General features: G+C 53.8%; 1 protein-coding gene and 1 long non-coding RNA gene across 3 annotated transcripts in view; both read right to left on the bottom strand.

The window, feature by feature from the left end:
• HTR4 (5-hydroxytryptamine receptor 4) overlaps nt 1-12,741 on the bottom strand; it is a 73,339-nt gene extending 60,598 nt beyond the window's left edge. For both annotated transcript variants that reach the window (XR_008439532.1, XM_053991341.1), the window contains exon 1: nt 12,610-12,741. The gene's annotated coding sequence lies outside the window, so the exon portion shown is untranslated. The remainder of the gene's footprint in view (nt 1-12,609) is intronic.
• A 1,001-nt stretch (nt 12,742-13,742) lies between these two features.
• Nucleotides 13,743-17,666, bottom strand: LOC128814664 (uncharacterized). The gene is made up of 3 exons (XR_008439452.1): nt 17,624-17,666; nt 14,239-14,282; nt 13,743-13,877 (listed from the first exon to the last, which is right to left on the bottom strand). It is a non-coding gene; the product is annotated as an uncharacterized LOC128814664 (long non-coding RNA).
• Nucleotides 17,667-21,508: the final 3,842 nt, after the last annotated feature.

Here is a 21,508-nt window from a genome sequence, read left to right as displayed (position 1 = left end):
TTTTTGGATTTTTTTTTTAATTTCTATTTTTCATTCTTGCTCTCCCCAGTCCTTTAAGATCCCCCCATACACATTTATCATCACGTGCTTTTCTGCTTTCAGTTTGTCTTACCCTGAAATCCCCTGACTCCAGCAGTGCTGCACTTTTTAGTGGGTCCTAACTTGCCCTTTAAAGAAATTATTCCACTGAGGAATAAAACACCCACCTTTACTAGAGAGTTGATTCTCCCACTGCATTAATTCTATTAATTAATTATATTTCCTTCACTCCAATTAAATATAATTTCTACCAACACAAGAGATCCAGCTCACTGTGGCCAGACCCTCTCTGTAAATCCCTTTGGAATTAATTTATTTTAATATTAATATTAAAGATTTTTATTTTTATTTAATACAATATTTTGTTTTATTTAATATTTAATATTTAATAATTTTAATCTAATTTAATAATTAAGCTCAGAGTTTGGAGTGCTGGTACCAATTTAGTGATTTTTATCACAAGAGGAGGTGCTGCCTGCCTTGAAAAAACTCCACCATCCTCAGCTGCCTCTGGAAGCTCCTCCAGACAAAATATAATCTAAAATAACAGTGAGAAAGGATAAATAAGCATCAAAACCAGGCTGCTGAGCACATGGTTTACAGCAGAGGCCGGAAGGGCCAGGCAAGGTCACGGTGGCTGCAGTTGGTGTTAAAGTTAAATGTGGATTTATCGGGGTTGGATCCTCCCTAATAAACCTGCCTGCACCCCTGACCTCCCTGAGATCTTTCCTGATATCCCAACGGATGCACCAAAGCATTTTTTGTAGGATTTGGCGCAGCTTAGGGCTCCTCAAGGTCACTGCATCAGGCAGAGCAGCCCGTTGTGGGTGAGACTCCTCACTGGGGTCGAGGAGGGGGACGGAGAACTCATGAGTTTCTTCATCTGCGCCCGTGTCCCACTGGGACTCTGCACCTTGCCCTGCACCCACCCCACCCCTGACCTTGGGAATCCCAGATGTGATGGCACCATTTGAACTGACCTCCCCAAACCTGTCTCATTTCTGCACTCTCTGGGGCAGCCCTTCTGCTCCTTTTCTTCCTCTTCCTCCTCCTTTCCTTCCTTCTTCTCTTCCTCCTGCTCCTCTTCTTCCTCTTCCTTTTCTTCCTCCTTCTCTTCCTCCTTCTCCTCCTCCTCCTCTTCTTTTTCCTCCTCCCCCTCCTTCTTCTCTTCCTCCTTCTGCTCCTCTTCTTCCTCTTCCTTCTTCTCCTCTTCTTCCTCTTCCTTCTTCTCCTTTTCCTCCTCCTCCTTCTTCTCTTCCTCCTTCTGCTCCTCTTCTTCCTCTTCCTTCCTCTTCCTTTTCCTCCTCCTCCTTCTTCTCTTCCTCCTTCTTCTCCTCTTCTTCCTCTTCCTTCTTCTCCTTTTCCTCCTCCTCCTTCTTCTCTTCCTCCTGCTCATCTTCTTCCTCTTCCTTCTCCTTTTCCCTCTCCTTCTTTTCTTCCTCCTCCTCCTCCTCTTCCTTCTTCTCCTCCTCCTCCTCCTCCTGCTCTGGAGGGGAACGAGGGCAGGCTGAAATCCCGGGAGAGCCCCCTGAGCCCTTCATTTTCCCAGAGCTGCCCCAAAGCTTTCCAGCAGCTCTGAGCTCTCCTTTGTTTTCCGAGAGGAGGGCAAGGTGCCCCCTCAGGCGTTCTCAGACCTGTGAAGGCTTCCTTGGGCTGTGCAGAGCACCAGCAGGAGATGTCAGAGGGATCTCAGGGATCCCCTCTCTGCAAGGCCAGGCTTTGCTGTGTGCTCACAGCAGTGTTTATCCCTGGAGCACTGCTCAGGGCTCTGCTGGAAGAGGAAGGCGCAGGTTGGACAGTGGTTCTCTTCATGTTCTCCATCAATCTCCTGTTCCCCTGGCTCAGGCAGGCCCTTGGCTGCCTCACCATCTCCCGCCTGCTGTGGGAGTCCAGCACATCCCTCTGCCTGCCCTGGCTGTCTGAGACCCTGGCAGGGGGCTCAGAGACCTTGGCACGAAGTCAAAATCACCTGTGGCTTCCATTTTAGCCCGTGGGGAAAGCTGCCAACTTTGTGTGAGGAATTACAGGCCACAAGTGTTTGAGCAGTGTGGTAGCTGAGTTAACACAGGGTGAAAAAGTAGAAATTTGTGGTTTTTTAGAATGTAGTTCAGAGGGTCAAGATGGAGGAATTTGGGCGTGTCCTGACCTTCTTCTCCTTCTCCTTCTCCTTGCCCCCCATGTCTTGGTGTGCTGGTGACACTTTTCTGTTGGTTTAAGGTGCAGACACACTGTCCAACATTGGCACGTTATTGTAAACAGTCTGTGTGTAACTTTGGATATAAAATGTAAACGCCACCCGAAGGGACAGGCAGACTGCCATGGCTTCCTTTCTGGACGGACCTCTGCAGGTCAGAGAAAGAATGTTCTAGATAAGGAAAAATAAACAACCTTGAGAAATCCATCCTACACATTCCAGACTTCTTCTTTGCCTGCACGGGCTGGGAGAACAAGGACTTTTACACTCCTGGGGTCCCAACAAGCTGACCCCGAGACCCTGCTACAAATCTTCCTCATTCAAAGCAGCAGACACTGAATTTTCTCATTGCCTGGCAGGAAATGCCATCAGGCCCTGCTCTGGAAGATGCAGAAGTGGAGTTTGAGCTCGCTTAGCACAAATCAGTGTCCAGGGCAGGGAGGGACACCCGGCTCCGAGCGCTGACTGAGAGCAGCTCAGCTTTGGTCACACCAATTCCCTGGAAGCTGTTCCCTCCAGGAATTCACGGGCAGCAATCAGAGGCTCCCCCACCGTGCTTTTCATCACAGCTCATCAGAGATTGGAATGGGGCAGGGGAGAGGGCAGGGAGAGGCTGAGATGGGAGCAGGGAACGGATCCAGCCTCAGCGGAGGAACTGACGTTGCAGTTTTTGCCCTGCTCGTTTTACAGTAAATAAAGAATTAAGGAAGATTGCTGGGAATGTGTCCATTCAGGCAGCAGCTGAATTTCCTGTTAATTACTTTGGGAGTGAGGGAGGAGGGAAAAGTGTGGAGACATCACAATGAGCAGCGAGTGCCTGGTGAGTACCCAAAGCCTTACTCTGCACGTGTGTTGCTATTGATGGAAATAGAGATGTGCTCTCACAAAAACCCCTGCTTAGTGAGCGAGGGTGAACACAAAAAATAAATCCGTCTCTCGGGGAGGCAGAGAGTGCAGAGCAATTTATCGTGGCATTTGTTTTGGAGGAAGGAGTGGCACCAGGTTTTCCCTGCACCGGTGCCACGAGCAGCACAGCCCCAGTTCCCCCAGTGGCTCCCACTGCCCTGAGACTGGAGCCAGCTGAGCACAGGGAGAGGAGGGGCCTGGCATGAAAAGGACCAGCCCAAATCACAGAAATCACAGAAACATGGGATGGTTTGGGTTGGAAGGACCTCAAAACTCTTCTATTCCACCCCTGCCATGGCAGGGACACCTCCCACTGTCCCAGGCTGCTCCAAACCCATCCAGCCTGGCCCTGGGCACTGCCAGGGATCCAGGGGCAGCCACAGCTGCTCTGGGCACCTGTGCCAGGGCCTGCCCACCCTGCCAGGGAGGAATTTCCTCCCTGCATCCCATCTAAACCCACTCTCTGCCAGTTGAAGCCATTCCCTGTGTCCTGGCACTCCAGATTAACCCTGTCCCGTGCCAAGCCTGGCCTTGTCCCTGCACCTGACAGGCAGCTCTGGGTTCACAGGGAGGGGAAGCTGCTGGGAAACCTGGAGATATTTGGATCTTCATGCTGGGTGCACTCGGGAAGGGGAAGGAGAACCTGTGCTAACGTCACACCTTTCCAAGGCAGCCAGGGCAACCAGCAAGAAGGGGCTCTGAACAGGGAAGCAGGAAACCCTGAGCTGACACAATCTCCTGCCCTGTTATCTGCACCTTTGGTTTATTATGTTTAATCAGGCTTTTGATCTGGAGGAAGAACATCCGAAGAGAAAACGGCACCAAAATCTTTTGTCGGCACCGACTTTGCAGATCCAACGAAACCTCAGAGCGACATCAAGTCAGCAGATCCAGCAAACAGCTTTTCTTTGGGCTCTTGCCTTTTTCACAGAAAATCACATTACACTGCAATCAGACTTTTCCAACAGGAAGTTCCCATTTGTCACTTAAAAAACCAACTCACTACCAAGCAAATCTGTCATGCAGTTGTTTCAGCTCTGTATTTCTTTTCAGGCTGTAAAGCAGATTCTGAGGCCACGGAGAGAGGAATCAGATGGAGGAAAAGGCCTGGAAGAGACCCTGAGGAGCAGTTTAAGCAGACCCAGCTATACTTCACCCTGCTGTGGATGACATTTGGAGATGGAGGTTCCACATTCTCATTATGCAGGCTCCCAGGGGAAGCACATGTAGGGATTCTTCTAGGCTCTCTCCTAAATCTTCCTTGCTGCATTTTATTGCTGTGACTTCTTTTCCTGCCCTCGACAGACTGCGTTTATTCCTCTTGCTGCAGACACTGCTGCATCTGCACAGTGGACAGCCCTGGCTGTGCTGGCACTGCCCCAGAGCCCCCCTGCCCCAGCTCTGCTCGTTTCTGAGAGCTCCCAGACCCCTCCCGTGCCTTTCCTGAAGTGCAAACCTGAAAGGAGCACTGGGAGGGAGGATTCCTGCCCTGCTTCCCACATCCCACCCTCTGGATGGGCGCTGCTGCTGGGTTTGCCCTTCTCCAGCATTAGCTGAGGGGTTTGCTGATTCCCTGTTCTCTCTGTGTGACTTCCATGTCCTTTTCCATGCAGTACCTTCCTAACTGATCACGGAATCACAGCATGGGGTGGGTTGGAAGGGACCTAAAGCCCACCCAGTGCCACCCCTGCCATGGCAGGGACACCTCCCACTGTCCCAGGTGCTCCAAACCCCGTCCAGCCTGGCCTTGGGCACTGCCAGGGATCCAGGGGCAGCCCCAGCTGCTCTGGGCACCTGTGCCAGGGCCTGCCCACCCTGCCAGGGAACAGCTTCTTCTCCAGGCTGAGCAATCCCAATTCTCTCAGCTTTTCCCAGTCCTCTTGGCCTTTTCTCCATCCCCTCCCCGTGCAGTCAGTGACTCCTGCCTTGGCACAGCTCATCCTCACCAGTTCCATGGATCTCCTCATGGAGATTCTTCCCCACCAGACACCCAGGGATGAACACAGACTCCCAGAGAAAGCCTCAGGAGGGAGATGGGAATTTTGCACTGATCCACCTTCCTGGATTCTCAGGAGCTGTGGGCACTCAGGTGGGACAAGGCTGGCCCCACCCGAGGCTGAGAGGAAGCAAATTCCCAGTTCCTGCCACGGGACATCTGCACCTGGGGGATGCAAAGCTCCATGGCACAGCTCCTGCAGCTTTCCATGGCTGATGTGAATTCCAGAGCAGTGGGTCCTGCTGCAGTGGCCATCCCACAGCCATCTCTCTCCAGGGTGCTTTTCCTGCTGGTGTTCCTTTTAGCTGGCTTTTGTTAAGTGCTCATCACCTAAAAATGTTTCCATGAGCCAGGACTGGAGCTCTCAGTCTCTCCTGGGTTGCCTATTTTTGGATCCTTGATCTGGGCTCTCGTTGCTGATTCTTTTCGTGTGTGTTTGTTTTTAAATAAACAAAAGCTGGAACAATAAATGTCTGGGCACCCAGAGAGTAGTGAGGGATCAGGTGTTTGCTGAAAGGAGGGATGTGGAAAAGAAAGGAACTGCCTGGGAAACGCTGCAGAGACCTCTCAGCTCCTGTCAGGGAGGGGAGGGCAGGGAGTCCTTGGGATGCAAACAAACACAGATGAGCCAGGGAGAAACGCTAATCCAGAATTAATCTGCTGCCACCGTTAGCATTATTGCTAATAACAAGCAGTGGGGTGTGCTCACAGCCCTTCCTCAGTGCCAGAATTCCATGCAGCAGGAATTCCTGGCTGCTGGAAACCCTTCCTCTGCTCCAAGCTTTTCTCCTCTGAGCTAACAACTTCCCTGGCACTCCCACCTTACAGATATTTGTGCTCACATTGCCCTGACCTCACCCCACACTGTCCCCCACAGGTGAACACCCCCAGATTTCTCCTCCCTTTTAGCATTTACATGGTAAATGGCTATTCCATGGGGCAGGGAAGTCCTGAGCTGAATGGGCAGAAGGAAATCCCTCCTTCCTCCACTTCCCTATTCCCTGGTTGTGTTTTAATCATCCCCGAGCAAGCTCTGCTTGCTGTGTTTTATTAAAAGCAAACACAAGTGCAGAAGGGCTGCTTGTTTTCCTCCCTGAGCTGTAATAGAAGGGATCTGATCAATAAAACAACTCAGCCAAGGAGAGCCCATGGAAAACGGGGCACTCATAAAAGGCATCTTTGCAATTAGTTTTTATCAGCTCCATGATTTTCTGCTGACCAAGGAGGCTCCTAAGCTCAGAGCAGCAAGGAGATGCTTGCTCTGCACTTCCCTGCTGCCCCTGTGGTCCAGAGCAGCCTGGGCCACTTAGTCTGGTTCCCACGGAGAGATTTGGGAAGCTGCAGAGCTGAATCTCCTGTGTCTGTGGCAGTGGGTCCATGTGCAGCAGGGCCTGGAACTCAGAGCCAAGAACAGGGAGGGGATGAAGGCAAAGAGGAGGAGGAGGAGGGAAAGGGAACTTCATTTTCCACAGCAGGAGGGAAAGGGAACTTCATTCCCTTCATTTTCACAGCAGCACAGGCTCTTGGGGGCTTGCCTCTGCCACAGGACCTGTTCCACTGTCAAATTTCCATTCCTGCCCCCTGACTGCCTGGCCAGCGCCTTCTCTCCCCTGGAGTCTGGTGATAGCTCAGCAGATTTTGTTTCTTGGAGGGTTCAGTCTAACTCTGTGTTCCCCTGTTTTGACTCTACCATTTGAAGCCAGCAAAGCCACTGAACACAACGTTCTGGTGGCTCTTAATGTTCTTAGAAGATGCTTTCCCTTCATCCTTAACCCCCCTGCTATTTGCTATTGCACAGATCCCTTTAGCCTCCCTTATCAGACACCTACATATTCTAATTCCTAATTTATATTCATTGCTGCAACTTTCCCTTATTTTTCTGGGGACAGTGTTGTCTGGGTTTGGGTTTCTGTTTTATTTCCTTTCTCTCTTCTCTGCCGAATGATAAAAATTCTGCTCGGCAGTTTTTCCTGTTAGGGAAAACATGTTTTTGTAACAATCCCATGGAGGGCCCATGAAGAAGAAACACATTCCACTGCCTTGGCTCATCTAAAATCAGCTGCAGCCTTGAGTTCTGTCCCAGAGCTCTGAGAGGGGCTTGAATGGTGGCAGCTTTGGCTTCAGTGACATCAAAGCAGCCATAAAGAGCCAGATCACCCCAGACATCGTCCTCGAGCTTTTCTGGTCCATGTGGAACCAGCCTGGCTCTCACCTCACCAATCATTTCACCACCAGGGCCCAGCCCAACACCCTCTGGCTGAGCTGAGGAGCCCCAGAAGAGCCAGGGCACCTCAGAACAACTTCTGGGATGATGAGCATGGAAAAGCTCATCGCTGGATCCAGAGATTCAGCTGCATCCTTCGAGTCCTCTCAGGAAGACCTCTGAGAGATTGTTTAATTGTGACCTTCCCGATGTTAAAGCAGCCCTGGCACACCACAAAACAGGGGATTCATGAGGCCACATTAACCCTTCTGCACCTGGGGGAGGTGTTGTGAGCTTTCCATGGGTGCTCTGAGAGAGCACATCAGCTGCTGGCAGGGATAATGTGGAATTTTAGTGCTTTTGAGGACTCCCAAGCAGAAAGGTGGAAGCCTCAGGCAGGTGTGGACACAGCTCAGGTGTGTTCAGAGTCACTGCAGGCACAGAGAGGAGAGAGGAGGACGTGGTTTGGGGAATGTTTGGGAGGACAAAGGGCCTGAGAAGGAGCAGTGCCTGTGCCCCTGCTGGGAGGATGAACGGGGAGCTGCTGGCCCAGGCAGAGCTGGCCGTGCCTCACCCGTGACTGCCCCATTCCCTGTCCCCACGGGCACTGGGGGGGGACAGGACGTGTCTGTGCCACCTCAAACCAAGCAGGGGACAGTCCAAGCCAGCAGTGACCCCCCTGGCTCAGGGGGTCCTGCTGAGCTGGGGCACGGCCCTGGCCCTGCTGCCCTGTGCCAGCAGCCCTGGGCTTGGGCTGTGCCCCCAGTGCAGGGTGCTGCTGGCCCAGCCTGGGATCTCACAGAGCCCATTTTCTCACAGAGCCCATTTCCAGAGGTGTTGGGTCTGTGCAAAGCTCACCGACTCCAAACAAACTCGTGGGGGTGAGGGCAGCGGGGGGGAGGTGGGGATGAGAGTCACTGAAGGCAGGGCTCTGAACTGCTGCCTCAGCTCGGGGAAACACAGACCCAGAGCAGGAGAACGATCTCCCTGCTCAGCCTGGTGCTGCAGGTCCAGCTCCAGCCCCTGTGCATCAGCCAAACCCAGGCACGGCTCTGCAAAACCCATCTGGGAATAGCCAAACCCTCCTGGCTGCACCAGGGCAGGGCAAAACCACCCAACATCACCCACAGAGAGGGGCTGAGAGGGGCTTTTCACCCTCAGCTCCCCATGCCAGGCTGGGGACAGGAGCCTGTGCTCTCTAGAGCAGCAGCATCTCCTCATGAGCCTCAGGGCCACTGCACCTCCAGCGATTTTCTCTAATTGTTTCCCTAATCACATCAAATTGCCCAAGCTCCATTCGTGTTCCTGCAGAGTAATTTGCTTCCCCCCAGGCCCTGCCGGGCCGTGTCTCTCCCTGCAGCCACTCCTCAGGGCTGAGGGGAGCCTCAATTACATTATGGGCTCTAATAAAAATAAGCCTAATGGAATTACACAACAAGACCAGATTAAAGTCAGCTGCTTTGCAAATCCTGCGGTTGGATTGGTGTTAGCTGAGGGAACAAGCACATGGATCATCCCTCGCCCACCCTCTGCCCCAGGTGAGGCAAAGGTAACGTCTCCCTGACAAATAACAATAATGTAAAGGTAGTCCCACAAAAAGTGCACCAGGGAATGCCAGGAAACAGAAGTGCAAGGAGTGAAATGCAAAAGCCATGAAGCACTTTCCCCCCTTTCCCATAAACTGCACCACAATGAGGTTCTTCACACTCTGCTTCCTCGGGGGATCCACCAGGTTTACAAAGAAACATTGGCACATTTAATCGGGTGTGTTGGTCCTTTTAGAAAGAGTCTCTTTTTTTTTGAGAGACTCCAAAAAAGGAACGGGGCACAGGAATGACAAGGTCAGAACAGGGGACAGTCTCTAACCTGACTCTCATCAGTGTCTTTCTCTGCAAATGGGCAGGGAAGCCCAAAGTGGATATTAATTAGTGGTGTTCCCATGAGAGATTTTCTTTAACTCTCAGAACTTGGCACTGTCACCCCAGATTTTAGCCACGGGGTTCTCAGGATTTACACCAACATTCACTGCAGTCACAGAATCCCAGAATCATTTGGAAAAGCCCTCCCAGCCCATGGAGTCCCAGCTCTGCCCCATCCCCACCTTGTCCCCAGCCCAGAGCTCCGAGTGCCACCTCCAGCCCTTCCTGGGACACTCCAGGGATGGGGATCCAAACCTCCCTGGGCAGTTCCAGTGCCTGAGCACCCTTTCCATGGGGAAATTCCTGCTGATCCAACCTGATCCAGCCTGAATCCTTGCGGATGCCCAGGCAGCTGAAGGCAGAGGGGCTCCTCAGTGGAATGACTCCGATTATTTCCATTTTGCCTCTGTGAACAAACCCACCCAGGGGCAGCCCTGCCCTGCTTCCCCAGCCCTGCACAGCAGCAGGTGCTGGGGGATGGCACTCTCCTGCTTTTCCCTCCATCAGCAGCTGTGCTTCCGAACACAAACACACAGGGGGCATTTCCAGGGTGTGCAGTGTGACAGTGGGATGTGCAGGGCGAGGTGCTGCCTCCTCACACCCTCCTGGCACTCATTCCACCCCCCTCCCACTGCTCCTGCAGCCAGGACAGAGTCCCCACAGAGGACACTGGGGTCCTCACCTTGTGCCCCCCATGCTGCTGTCTCCAGGAGCAGAGGAGTGTGGAAAGCAGGACAGAGCTGTCCTCAAAGGCGAGGTGGGCAGTTCCCAGCTCCTCTTCAGCCCCACTCCCAACACAGGCTCCTGCATCCTCCGTCCCACATCCAGCTGCATCTCCCCTGAATTCACCTGGAAACTCCTTCCACGAGTTCCAGGTATTTCCAACCCAAAGGGCTCAGCCCCGCTCTGGCTGACACCTGTCCCTTGCTCTTTGTCCTGCCTGGCACTTCCTGGAATACCTGGAAAAGGGGAGCAAACGTGGAAAACTCGAGGCATGCCAGCTGGCTCCAGAGGATGGAGATGAGGAGAAGGGGGGGGAGCAGAAGCACTGCTGGCACTTGCAGGAGCACAGTTGGCACAGAGGAGCTGAATGTACGATCTTGGAGACTTCCTAGAATGAGCCAACAGGCTCAGTCAGAGCGCTCTTACTTTTAAATCAGTGTTTACAAAGTCCTGGGCAAACTCAGCTATTTCTGTCTGTCCCGGTCAGAGCCTGCTTGAGGAAATAAGACAAACACACCTTGGTGTAGAAAGAGTTATTATTTAAGCAAACTCAGCCTGACTCATGTTTGTTTTCTAACGGCGTTATTGGACAGCACTGACAGAGCCAAGGTCAGGCTGGCAGAGGGAAGATCTCAGAGGAGAGGAAGGTTGCAGCAGTCCCCATTCCTGCTGGGAATGCTCCCATCCTTGGCTCCCTGTGTCCTGGGCACACCTGTGGCTCTTCCCCCAAGGAGTGGCACTGCACACCTGCTGCACATCCCTGGATGCCTTCCCTGGAGAATGACCTCAGCCAGAGCATCCATCACCCTATGCTACGCTGACAAAATCCAAATAATCTCCTAAAAAGAGCCACCCTGCCTTTGCCAAACAAAACCAGCCAACTGCAGTAACAGGGGACAGGGAAAAATCATCCTCCTTCAAGAAACACTGGGCAATATTGCCATTCAAAGGAAAGCATTTTGGGTTTAAGAAGAAATGAAGTCATAATGACTTCACACATTTCAAAGCACGCTCCAGGCTCCGAAGCTGGCAAACCAGGACTTGGCTCCTTCCTCACTGCCCTCAAGCAGCACAAACTTGCAGCTGGGTAATGTTTTAATTACTCACCCTTCTATCAAGTTTCCGAGGGTGAAGTTTGTTTTGGAGCGCGGGGAGATGCCCCAGGGCTTGAGGAAGTGACACTGTTCGGTCACTCGCAGGCACAGCTCTGTCTGTCCCCGAGTGGGATCCACAAACTGCACTCCCAGCACCTGAATCAAAGCATCCAGGCTTGGGCAGGACTCCTGCGAGCTTCCCTCACCCTGGAGTAATTCTGAGCAAGCTTCAGCAGCAATGAAATGCTTTAACCTCAGTGACACGAGCTTGGAACGGATACAGAGATCGGGGAGCCCCAGTGTGAGCGAAGCCTTTGCCCTCTGGACCCTGGCACAGCACAGAGCTGCCCCGGTCCTGGAAAACACCTTCTTCACCACACAATCACACAATAGTTAAGGCTGGAAAACCCCTCTGAGATCCTCGAGTCCAGCCTTCCCCCAGCACTGCCAAGGCCACCACTGAGCCGTGTCCCCAAGCGCCACAACCTGCCCGTCCTCGCATCTCCTCCAGGGACAGCCATTCATCCCCACTTCGGCAGTTTCCCACTCGTGCAGAGCCCGCCGAGCCTCCCCTCCCGGTGACTTCCCCCGTGCCAGGGGCTCCTGCTCTCTGCCCACCTCAGTCCCGCTCCTCCTGCGGCTCGGCGCTGCCCGTTCCAGCACTTCGCTGCGCACGGGAGCCGCTCATCCCAGCGGAGCCGGCGGCTGCTGCTCGCTGCCACCTTCACCTGTGCGACCACGCACCGAGCAGCCTTCCCTCCGCTCCCCCCGAGCGCCCCGGGGCTCTGCCGCGGACCCGCGGGGCAGCGCACCCGGGCGACACCGGGCACTGCACCGGGGGGATAATCGGGAACTGCACCCGAGGGGACATCGGGCACTGCACCGGGGGGACATCGGGAACTGCACCCGAGGGGACACCGGGCACTGCACCGCGGGGACATCAGGCACTGCACCCGAGGGGACACCGGGCACTGCACCGGGGGGACATCGGGAACTGCACCCGAGGGGACATCGGGCACCGCACCCGGGGGGACATCGGGCACCGCACCCGGGGGGACATCGGGCACCGCACCCGGGGGACACCGAGCACCGCACCCGGGGGACGCGGGGCACCGCACACGGGGGGACATCGGGCACTGCACCGGGGGGACATCGGGCACCGCACCGGGGGGACATCGGGCACCGCACCCGGGGGACATCGGGCACCGCACACGGGGGGACACCGGGCACTGCACCGGGGGGACATCGGGAACTGCACCCGGGGGACGCCGGGCACCGCACACGGGGGACATCGAGCATCGCACACGGGGGGACATCAGGCACCGCATTGGGGGGACGCGGGGCACAGCACTGGGGGGACGCCGAGCACGGCACCCGGGGAATGCCCGGCACCGCACCCGCACCCGCATCACCCCCGCCGCTGCCGAGGGGCGCTCCCGGGGCGCGGCCGGCGAACAGCTCCCCCCGGAGCGGGTTTGCCACCCTCCCCAGCGGAGCCGCCGTCCGCCCGCTCCCTCCGCCGCCCCCCTGCTCACCGTGGCCGGGGCAGAGCCCCGCGGCGCCCGGCGCGGCTCCCCCGGCGCGGCCGCTCATCCTGGCGGGATGGGGCAGAGGCTGCCGGCGCTGCCCAGGTGCGGATGCGGTCTCTCCTGCCCGCCCAGGTGCGGATGCGGTCTCTCCTGCCCGCCCAGGTGCGGATGCGGGGCTGCGCTCCCGCCCGAGGCTCCGCGGGCAGCGCCCGCCCCCGGCCCGCCCCGCACGGAGAGCGGGGGTGCCCGGCCCTGTCCCCGCCCCGCCCGGGGAAAGCCGGGGCCGTCTCCCCGAGACACCAACCCCGAGCTCGCCCCGAGTGCCCCGGGAGCCGTGTGAGCGCTGTGGGCAGGGCAGCTCTCCCTTTATCCCAGTGAATTCTCGCCGATGCTTCTCCCTCGCTTTCGGAGCAACTTCAGGGATCGGTGGCTTGGTTTGATTGCTTGTGTGCAGAAGGGAAGCGGAGCAAGCCCATCTTGCTATAACTTGGTCGATTGGAACCGCTTTTTAAAGATCTGAGGGGTTTTGGCAAAGATCTTTCAATGGATTTCTCAAAACAAACAAAAAATTGGCGGTATTTCCAAGCACGCTGCGAAGGCTTTTTCAGTTGCTGCATCAGTCCAGCTCCTCTGACTTTATTGGAGCTTTGGCAGATGAAATCTGGCCCTGACACCCTGAACAGAGCTCAGTCTTGGCAGAGCAGGACACCACAACCAGCTCATCAGCTGAACTTTTAAAATATCCATTGAAATAAACCCAGCACAAACACAGGACCTGAGCAGCTCCATCTCCAGGTGTGCTCACCTTCACCTTTTCTTCTGCAGTTTGGGGTTTGGGGGTTTCAGGCTGCAGTGCCTTTGTACAGTCACTGCAGGGCTGGGATTTCTCAGAGATCACTGGATTCACAGGGAGATCCAGAGCACACTCAGGGTCAGAGATGGAATTCGGTTTGGAGCACCTCCATGACCTTTAATCACAGCTGAGGTCCTTGCCCCTGGAAAAGGGACATCTCCAGTTGTGTGTGGATGCAGGAGAAAGCAGAGCACCCACAGAAGTGCAATACCTGCTGCCTGCTGACAAAATACATCGAAAAAGTAAATGTATATTAAACACATGATCAACTTGTTTGATAGGACTCGATTATTTAAGATCTGGAGGGCTTTAGCAAAGATTTTTCAATGGATTTCTCAAAAATTTGGTGGTGTTTTCAGGCAGTGCAGGCAAACACCACCCAGGCGTGCGTGCTGCATGTGTTTGTCCATCGCTATAGAAACTGAAAGACAGAGAAAGAATAACATTAACCAAAGTAAACCACATCCAATCCATGAAGAAACACCTTGTCACGGTGTGGATTTTCTTAGACTCAAAGGACCAAAACCAAAGTGAATGGAGCTGGTCTGAGTGGAGCTGTTAAAGAGTTCCTGAAACAATTTTGGTTTGCCTGCATTTTCCTCTCCATGGTACTGATGTGAGTTTTCTGCACATTATTGGTATTTACTAGTAGTAGACACTAGTGGTAGCTACTCACTAGTGTAGCCTGTAGCTTTAATGATGAATTTATATATAAATTATTAATGGAGCAAACAACTGTAATTCTTCCTGGCAAGATCTGAGTGCTCAGAGCAGCTCCTCACCTGCCTTCCGAGGTGTTCCCAACCAGGATCTCCAGCAGCATCTCCTAAAGGGGAAAAATGGCACAAAGGGGAAAATCAGAGTGTGGAGCCCTGAGCCAAGCCCATCCTGAGTTAGCAGGAGGGGGAGAACTGAGGTTAAATGGGTTTCTGTGCTCTCCTTCCACTGCTTGAGTGGGTTGAGGGCCAGCAGTGCTCTGGGGCAGGGTTAAAGCTGCTCAGGGGAGGGATTTGGTGCCCGGAGAAGGCAGAGCCCAAACCCCTTCCCTCTCTGGCTGTTCTGAACCCGAGCCATGCTGAACCCCAGTGCTGTCCCCAGCTGTGCTCATGGGGTCCATCCCACCTCCTCTCAATGCACCTTCCTCTCCAGGACTGGCAAAAGTTTATTCTGCCTGAACGGGATTGCAAAAAAAAAAAGGAATTAAATTTTTAAACAGGAAAATTGGAAGGTATTAGAGAAGGAGATAAAGCACTGGAGGGTTTTTGTTTTTTTTTTTTTCCTGTCCTGTTTTCCCCCCCCCGCCTCCTTTTCCTCCTGCTCTAACAATGATGAATCCCAGGATCTGGTTGAGAAGGAGAGTGGCTGAGTGATTCATCGGGACTGAATCACAGTCGCTCTGCAGAGGAATTCGCCGCCGCCGCTGCCGCAGGTGCAGCTCCAGCCCTGCCCTGGACCCCTCCCTGCTGCCCCTGAGGAGCAGAGAGGGACAAAGGCAGCCCCAGGGGCAGCCCTGGCTGTGCTCGCCCTGAACGCGCCGTGCTCTCCTTTGCCCACGTGGGAGGGATTTTATCCAGAAGGGATACATGGATTTTCTGAGGGTTTTACCCACTGCTGGATCACGCAGCCTCCCACTCCCCCGGGGAAGAACTTTCCTTCTGTTCCATTTGCAATGCAAGCTCTCCCCCTCCCTCTCAGCGATTCCCCCACTAATCCTGGGGTACAGCAGCAGTTGGTACCCAGAGCTAGGCTGGAAAGTCGGGATGCAGCAGCCGAATTCCTGGGGTTTCCCAGCGCTGGGATTTTCTGAGGGACACCAGAGGAGAGGCAGGGGGAGAATTCTGGTCTGCAGCTGATTTACAGCATCAGCTGGGTTGATGCTGGTCCTTACACAGAATTTTGTCTCCCTGTTGTCACCACCTCCTCTCTTCCCATTTTTCACACCCAGAACACTCCGGATTGCCAGGAATCCACATTCCCAGGCTCCTGCTGAAAGTGCTCGGCCAAGCCGAGGTGGGGGGACCAGCTCGAAACTGAAATGGTCAGAAAGAAGAGGGTCACCCTGGTGATTCCCAAACGGAGAGCTTTTTAAATAATCCAACTCTGCCATCTGTGGTAGGAGCCCTCCCTGTCTGCAGAGCACTCTGATCTGCTCCCACAGGTTATTTATAGCTGCAGACACAGATCTAAAACCCAGTTTAAGGCAGGTCTGACTTTTAGCTTTAAAGCAGAACATTTGGGTCATTTTCACCAGTGTAACTATCACTGTTCATAACACAGACGTTGTTCAGCTTTCACTGGAGGGGCACAGAATTATTTGGCAGGCATTGAAAGACCCTCTCAGAGTGACCCTTGGAGATATTTGTTATCTCAGGACCAAAGGTGGAACCAAAGCAAGGGGCAACCATGTCAGCATCATCTGGAGAGTCAGAGCTGGAGGCAAATTCCACATTCACAATCTGTGGGCTGGGAACCACTAAACAACCCCTCAGAAATGTAAGGATGAGACTCCTCCTGGGAGAGCTCTCCGAGTCCTGGGCCATCTCAATTTCTCTCTGTAGGCCACACAAGTGTGACAGAACTTTCCATCCTTTTCTTCTAACTGTTTTTTTTTTCCCCCTAAAATCCTATTTCCAATGAACAATTTGCACTTGGTTCTCTGCTCCAGCGAGGAAGTTTTGGAAGAAAAACAAAAGGGAAGCAGGAACCCATCTCCTGCCATCCCCCCAGGGCCGAGGGGTGGCTGGGGGTTTGTCCTTCTGCCCTGCAGAGCTCCTTCCCTTCCCTGCCAGAGCACAGGGATGAATTCCCGGGATGTGGAGCCCTCCTGGGCTGCCTCATTTCCATGCAGATGAGGCTGTGTGTAATTCCATGTGAGTGTAATTCCGTGTGAATGCAGATAACTGATGCGCCTGTGAATAAGAGAGCTGAGTGAATCATTCATCATGGATTATTGATAGGATTCATTTTACCTCTTTTTCTGCTCTCAGGATGCCCACAAGCCCCCTCCCCCCCCCCCCCCCCCCGAATTTATTTTCCCCCTCTTTTATGGAATATTTCTGGAGACAAAGTAGATTAAAGCCGAGTAATTTTTCTCCTCTTTGCTGGCCTGAATGAGATGTTTGCTGTCAGGTTAACCCTTGCAGACTCCCCCTGGCAGTGCCTTCCCTGCTGGCATCACAGCCCTTGGGCTCACACTGGTTTTTTTAACATCAGCTCTTGTCCAGACAGGACCCCCCCAGTTCTGTGTGCTCCTGTGTCCCCTCACTGGGTGGGACAAAGGTCCTGCCCTGTCCGAGTGTGGCTCCCTCCACCCCCAGCACCGCGGGGATGGTTTGGGGTGATTTTCCCCAAAAAGGCCCAGGATTGCTCCCTGGAGATGGCTGCACACCCCGCTGGGGCCCGAGGCTGCTGTTTCCATGGCAGCACGTCGCCAATCCCACTTGGGTTGAGCAGGAACCAAAGAAAACCTGCAGGGAGACTTCCCCCTGCCCACCCCTGCCCTCGGGGACCCTTTGCCCCCCCGGGAACCTCAGGCTGCTGCTGTGGCTTTGTCCTTGGAGCTCTGTGAGCAGTGGCTGTGGTTTTTGGGGCTTCTGTGAGCTGCAAAACCAATTTCCCAAATCCTCTACCTGCTTAGTGAGGCAACATCACTGATATCATCACTGATGCCATACTGATATTGCCGATATCATCACTGATTATTAAATCCCTCTCAAAAATAAAAGGAAAAAGCAGGAGAGTTCTTTATTCAGAGCTGTTCAAAGAGATGAGAAGAGCCTGCAGGTGGTTTGCAAACCCTTCCTGCCAACCCCCAGAGGTAAAACCAACCTGTGCCCAGGGCAGGGAGTCCTGAGCTCAGCTCCTGCCAGGGCTCCACTTCCCAGAATGGGAATCTTTCCTCACATTCCTTTCATGTTTCCAGGCTGACAGCCAGGGATCTGCAGGACAGGAGCTAAGCCAGAGCTGCCAGCCCAGAGCTGTGCTACCCACGGCTTTAGGCCAGGATTTGATAAGACAGACACAGAGCTTTTCCCCTCTCTGGCTGGACTCAAAGGCACAGCTGGGATCTGCACAAGCAGCCCTGGCTCCAATAAATGCAGAAGACAATTCAGGATTTGCCCTTCCAGGAAACAAACACCAGGAGCTGCCCACCCAAATTTAACTCACCTCTTGTGCCACGTTTAACCTTCAGCCATTTTCACATCTCCTCTCTGCACTTTCCACCCCGGTTTGGGGAAAAATTCGTGGCAACATGCACAAAGCCTCGAAGGGAAAGGCGTCCTGAGGCTTCCCAGCCACAGCAGGGGTTTGAAGCTGAAAGGGCACAGAAGGATGGGCTGGGCACAGGGTGGGGAGGGCTCAGCAAGAGGAAATCAACTTTCACCAGCAGCAGCTGCTGGGCCTCCTCTCTGGAGCCACACACAGTTATTTGCACAAATGCAGCCTCTGGAGTGACCAAAAAAAAAAAAAAGAGGAAAAAATTTTAAAAATAGAAAGAATTGGTTGTTTGTTGTCCAGCCACAGCCCAAGGGTGGGGACAGCCCCAGGGTGGGGACAGCAGTGTGGTGTGACACAACGGGGCCATCCTGTGGCCCGTGACACTCGGGTCACCGAGAGCCCTCACCTGCCCTGCTGTGGGAAATGGTAAAGGCAGGAAAACTTTCAGAAAGCTGGGAAAACAGGCAGAGCAGAGAAATTAGAGCTAGCTGCAGCTGCAAAGTCTGAAAGTAGAAAAGTTACAACGGTACAGCAAGCAAGGACATGAAACAACAGCTTGACTTTTAGGCTTGGCTAAGGTAGACCTTGAGAGTGCAGGAAAATATGCTCAGCAAGGTAGGAGAAGGTTTTAAGCTTAATAATGGAGAATTGTGAATAGAAAGCAGGCAAACACTCTGTGCAGCAGGTGGAGGTGTGCTTTCAGTGGCTGGCTAGAACAACTGTGAGCTTCAGCAATGTGCTGTTGGCTAGGAAGTTTTACAAATGCTCTGCAGCAAAGAAATCTTTGGCTGTACGTGAGCTTTGCCACAACCCCCTCATGAGGCTGATGCTGCAATGAAGCTCAGGGAACAAACCCCAGCAGTCGTGTCCTGTTTGTGCAAAACCCCGGCACACGCTGCCTTTGGGGTGTCATTATTTGGGCTAAAGCAGCCCCTCCCTGTCCCTGGGCCATCCTGTCCCCACCAGCTGCCCCCAGCATGGCAGGGTGTCACGATCCGCTTCTTGCGGGGTGTCGTGATGGTTCTTTTCACCGATCCCAAAAGTGCAACAAAGGCAAACAACAAGGGACTGTCAGTTAATCACAACAAATGCACCTTTATTAGGGGCCAAAACAGTAAATGCGATAGTGGGGGATTAGAAAGGAGATAGAAGGATAGAGAGAGAGAAGAGGGGTATGGGAATAGCTACCAACACAGGCGAGATCCTCAGTGCTCCGGACGATGGGGATCCGTCTGTCGTGTCGGGGGAGTCTCCGAAGTTCTGGTCGACTCGGGGCTCCAGTTATAGTCCACAGAGGAAAGAGGGGGGAACAAGTGTAACAATGAAAGTCCATTGTAATCGCCCCGAGGGAACAGGTGAGTCCACAGAAACCACCAAAGCAAGACGAACCCAATGAAGAATAAGTCCATTTGAATCACTGAAGGGAAACAGGTCATGCCATTAGTGGTCAGACCACCAATTTCCCCTCCTCCCTGTAGTAGGGGTCTCAGTCTCAGCCCTTGGGAGGAGGGTTCTCATTCTTTCTTTGTCACAGTGGTAACGAGGCAGATGAGGGGTCTTCAGTGAAGGACCGCGAGAGTCACCCCAAAAGTTCATTGGGCTTAAGAACGGAGATTAGAAGCAGGCCGCGCATCAGGCTGTCCCGAGCTGGGTCCATGTCAGGTCTTGGCCAAGTCCTTGCCAACTCCTTGCCAAGTTCTTACCAGGCCTTGTTGGGAACAGCCAGCATGACAGTTCAGTGGTCCCACCTGTGCTGTGTCCTGTTCTGAGCCAGAACTACAGTGGGGGAAGGGATTCTTTCTCGTGGCAATCGGAAGGCAGAATGGAAAATGAGGGGCTTCTGACGGGCTCTTACACAGGGGTGCCAGGGGACACCCCCCTGCCAGCTGCCACATCCACAGAAACATCTGGAAGAGAAGGCCAAGCACTGGCTGGAAGCTCGCAGATGCAGTTAAATGCCCTTTTCTTGATAAAGAATAAATTAATGTAAGGTAGAAAACACAGATTCCTTGGTAAGGATGGTCTGAAATAGCAACAACTTTGAGATGTCAGCGTTCAGCACTTTTATTTCTGCTTTGCTTTGGTGAACTTTGGGATCTGCTGTGGGAGCCTCAGCTGCTGCAGGCTCGGCAGGTATTTCACAAGACATTTCATCTTTCTATAGAAACCACAATTGTACCTGCTGGAACAGTCCCCAGTCACCAAAGAAAGAAAATAAAAGAGACATTTTCTTCTTGTTGCGCTCTTTTTTTTCAGCCTTTAAACTTAAAAAAAGCACCTTTTCTGTAGCTCTTTTTCCATAGCTATGGAAAAACTATATACTGTTTTTTATTTTAAAGGTGCAACAGCCATCTCCACGAACTGTTGTGGTTCCCAGGAGTTCAGGTTCACTTGCAAACCCTGAAACTGTGGAACATGAAACAAAGTGCAGGATTTTTAATAACTGCCAAGGGCAGCAGGTGACCAGAGCTGCTCCAGGGCAGGTGGAACTGGAGTCCAGTTTAATGCTGGTGCTCGGAGCTCACCTCTCCTGATTCAGGGGTTTTAGTTCCTTTCCTGCCCTGCCATTTATCTCTTCCTTCTCCCTGCCCTCCTTTGAGCCTTTTCTGGCTCTCCTGGAGGCTGGGAATGCCAGAGGCTCTCCTTGCTGCCCAACAGGGGGGCACAAAGCTCTCCCTGCTCCTCCTGTGCCCCTCCTGGTGACCCTGTGCCACCTCCTGCCCGAGCTGGGCCACCAGCTCCACTGGGCACCCCTGGCCTTGTCCCAGGGCAGCTCCCTGCAGCTGAGCATCCAATCTCCTCCAGGCTTTGCTCCCTTAATTACTGTTAATCTTGACAATGAACGTGTTTGTTGTTATTATTGCCCACTGGTGCCTCAGCCTCTGAGAGGACAGAGCACTGATTAACCAGAGGGGCTGCCAGGGGGGCAGAGCAGAGCCCTGGGCTGGGCCACGTCCATGTCCTGCCCCCGTTTTTCCTCAGGCAGGAGGGATTCCCCATGGAGAGGGTGCCCAGGCCCAGGGAGGTTTGGATGCCCCATCCCTGGAGTGCCCAAGGAAGGGCTGGAGGTGGCACTCAGAGCTCTGGGCACAGTCCTGGAGGGCTTCCCCAGCCTCAGGGGGCTCTCAGTGGCCACGGGCACAGCAGGGAGCAGAGCTCAGGCTCGGGACGAGGAGGGAGCATCAGCAGGCAGGGGGTGGCTGCCAGGCCCTGGGCAGTGGCAGGGCCAGCAGGATTTGTCACTGAAGGGAATGGGGGCCTTGATCTGCCTCCCCTCCCTGATGGGCTTCCTGATTAAGGGCAGAAAAGTGACACAAAGTGGGACAAATTGGCTCCATCCAGCTCCTCTCCACCCGGGATGAAAAGGGGGCAAAGGGCAGAGGCAGTTCAGTGGCAGAGCAGCAATCACAGGAGGATTTCCCAGGCCCTGCCTGCCTCCTGTTCTGCAGGAGATCACAGAGACCTCAGCCACTGCTGCCTGTGAGGATCCTGGGCGCTGCAAGGATTCTACCCAGAGTAATTTTCCTCCTCACATCATCTCATCCTGTCCTTCCTCTTTTTCTGTCCCTCTGCAGGAGCTGGCAGCTCCTCCCAGGCCACTCTCTGCTGGCTCCTCTGTCACCAGGGCAGCTCCAGTGATGCTTTCACTGTCCCCAGCCTTGACTTTAATGCCAGCAAACCCAGTGCCATCACCTGCAGCTCCCTGCTCGCTCTCCCCAGCTCAGTTTTGTCTGCTGGGGAAGGGCACACGGGTAGATGAGCACATGCTGGCAGCACATTAATTGCTTTAGAGCAGTTAGAGAGCTGCAGAAGCAGCTTCTTGCCATTCCAGGG

Source organism: Vidua macroura, chromosome 15 (assembly GCF_024509145.1).
Source record: "Vidua macroura isolate BioBank_ID:100142 chromosome 15, ASM2450914v1, whole genome shotgun sequence".
Lineage (NCBI taxonomy): Eukaryota > Metazoa > Chordata > Aves > Passeriformes > Viduidae > Vidua > Vidua macroura.
Note: the sequence above shows the minus strand (reverse complement) of the source record. Positions and strands in the feature narration are given on the sequence as shown.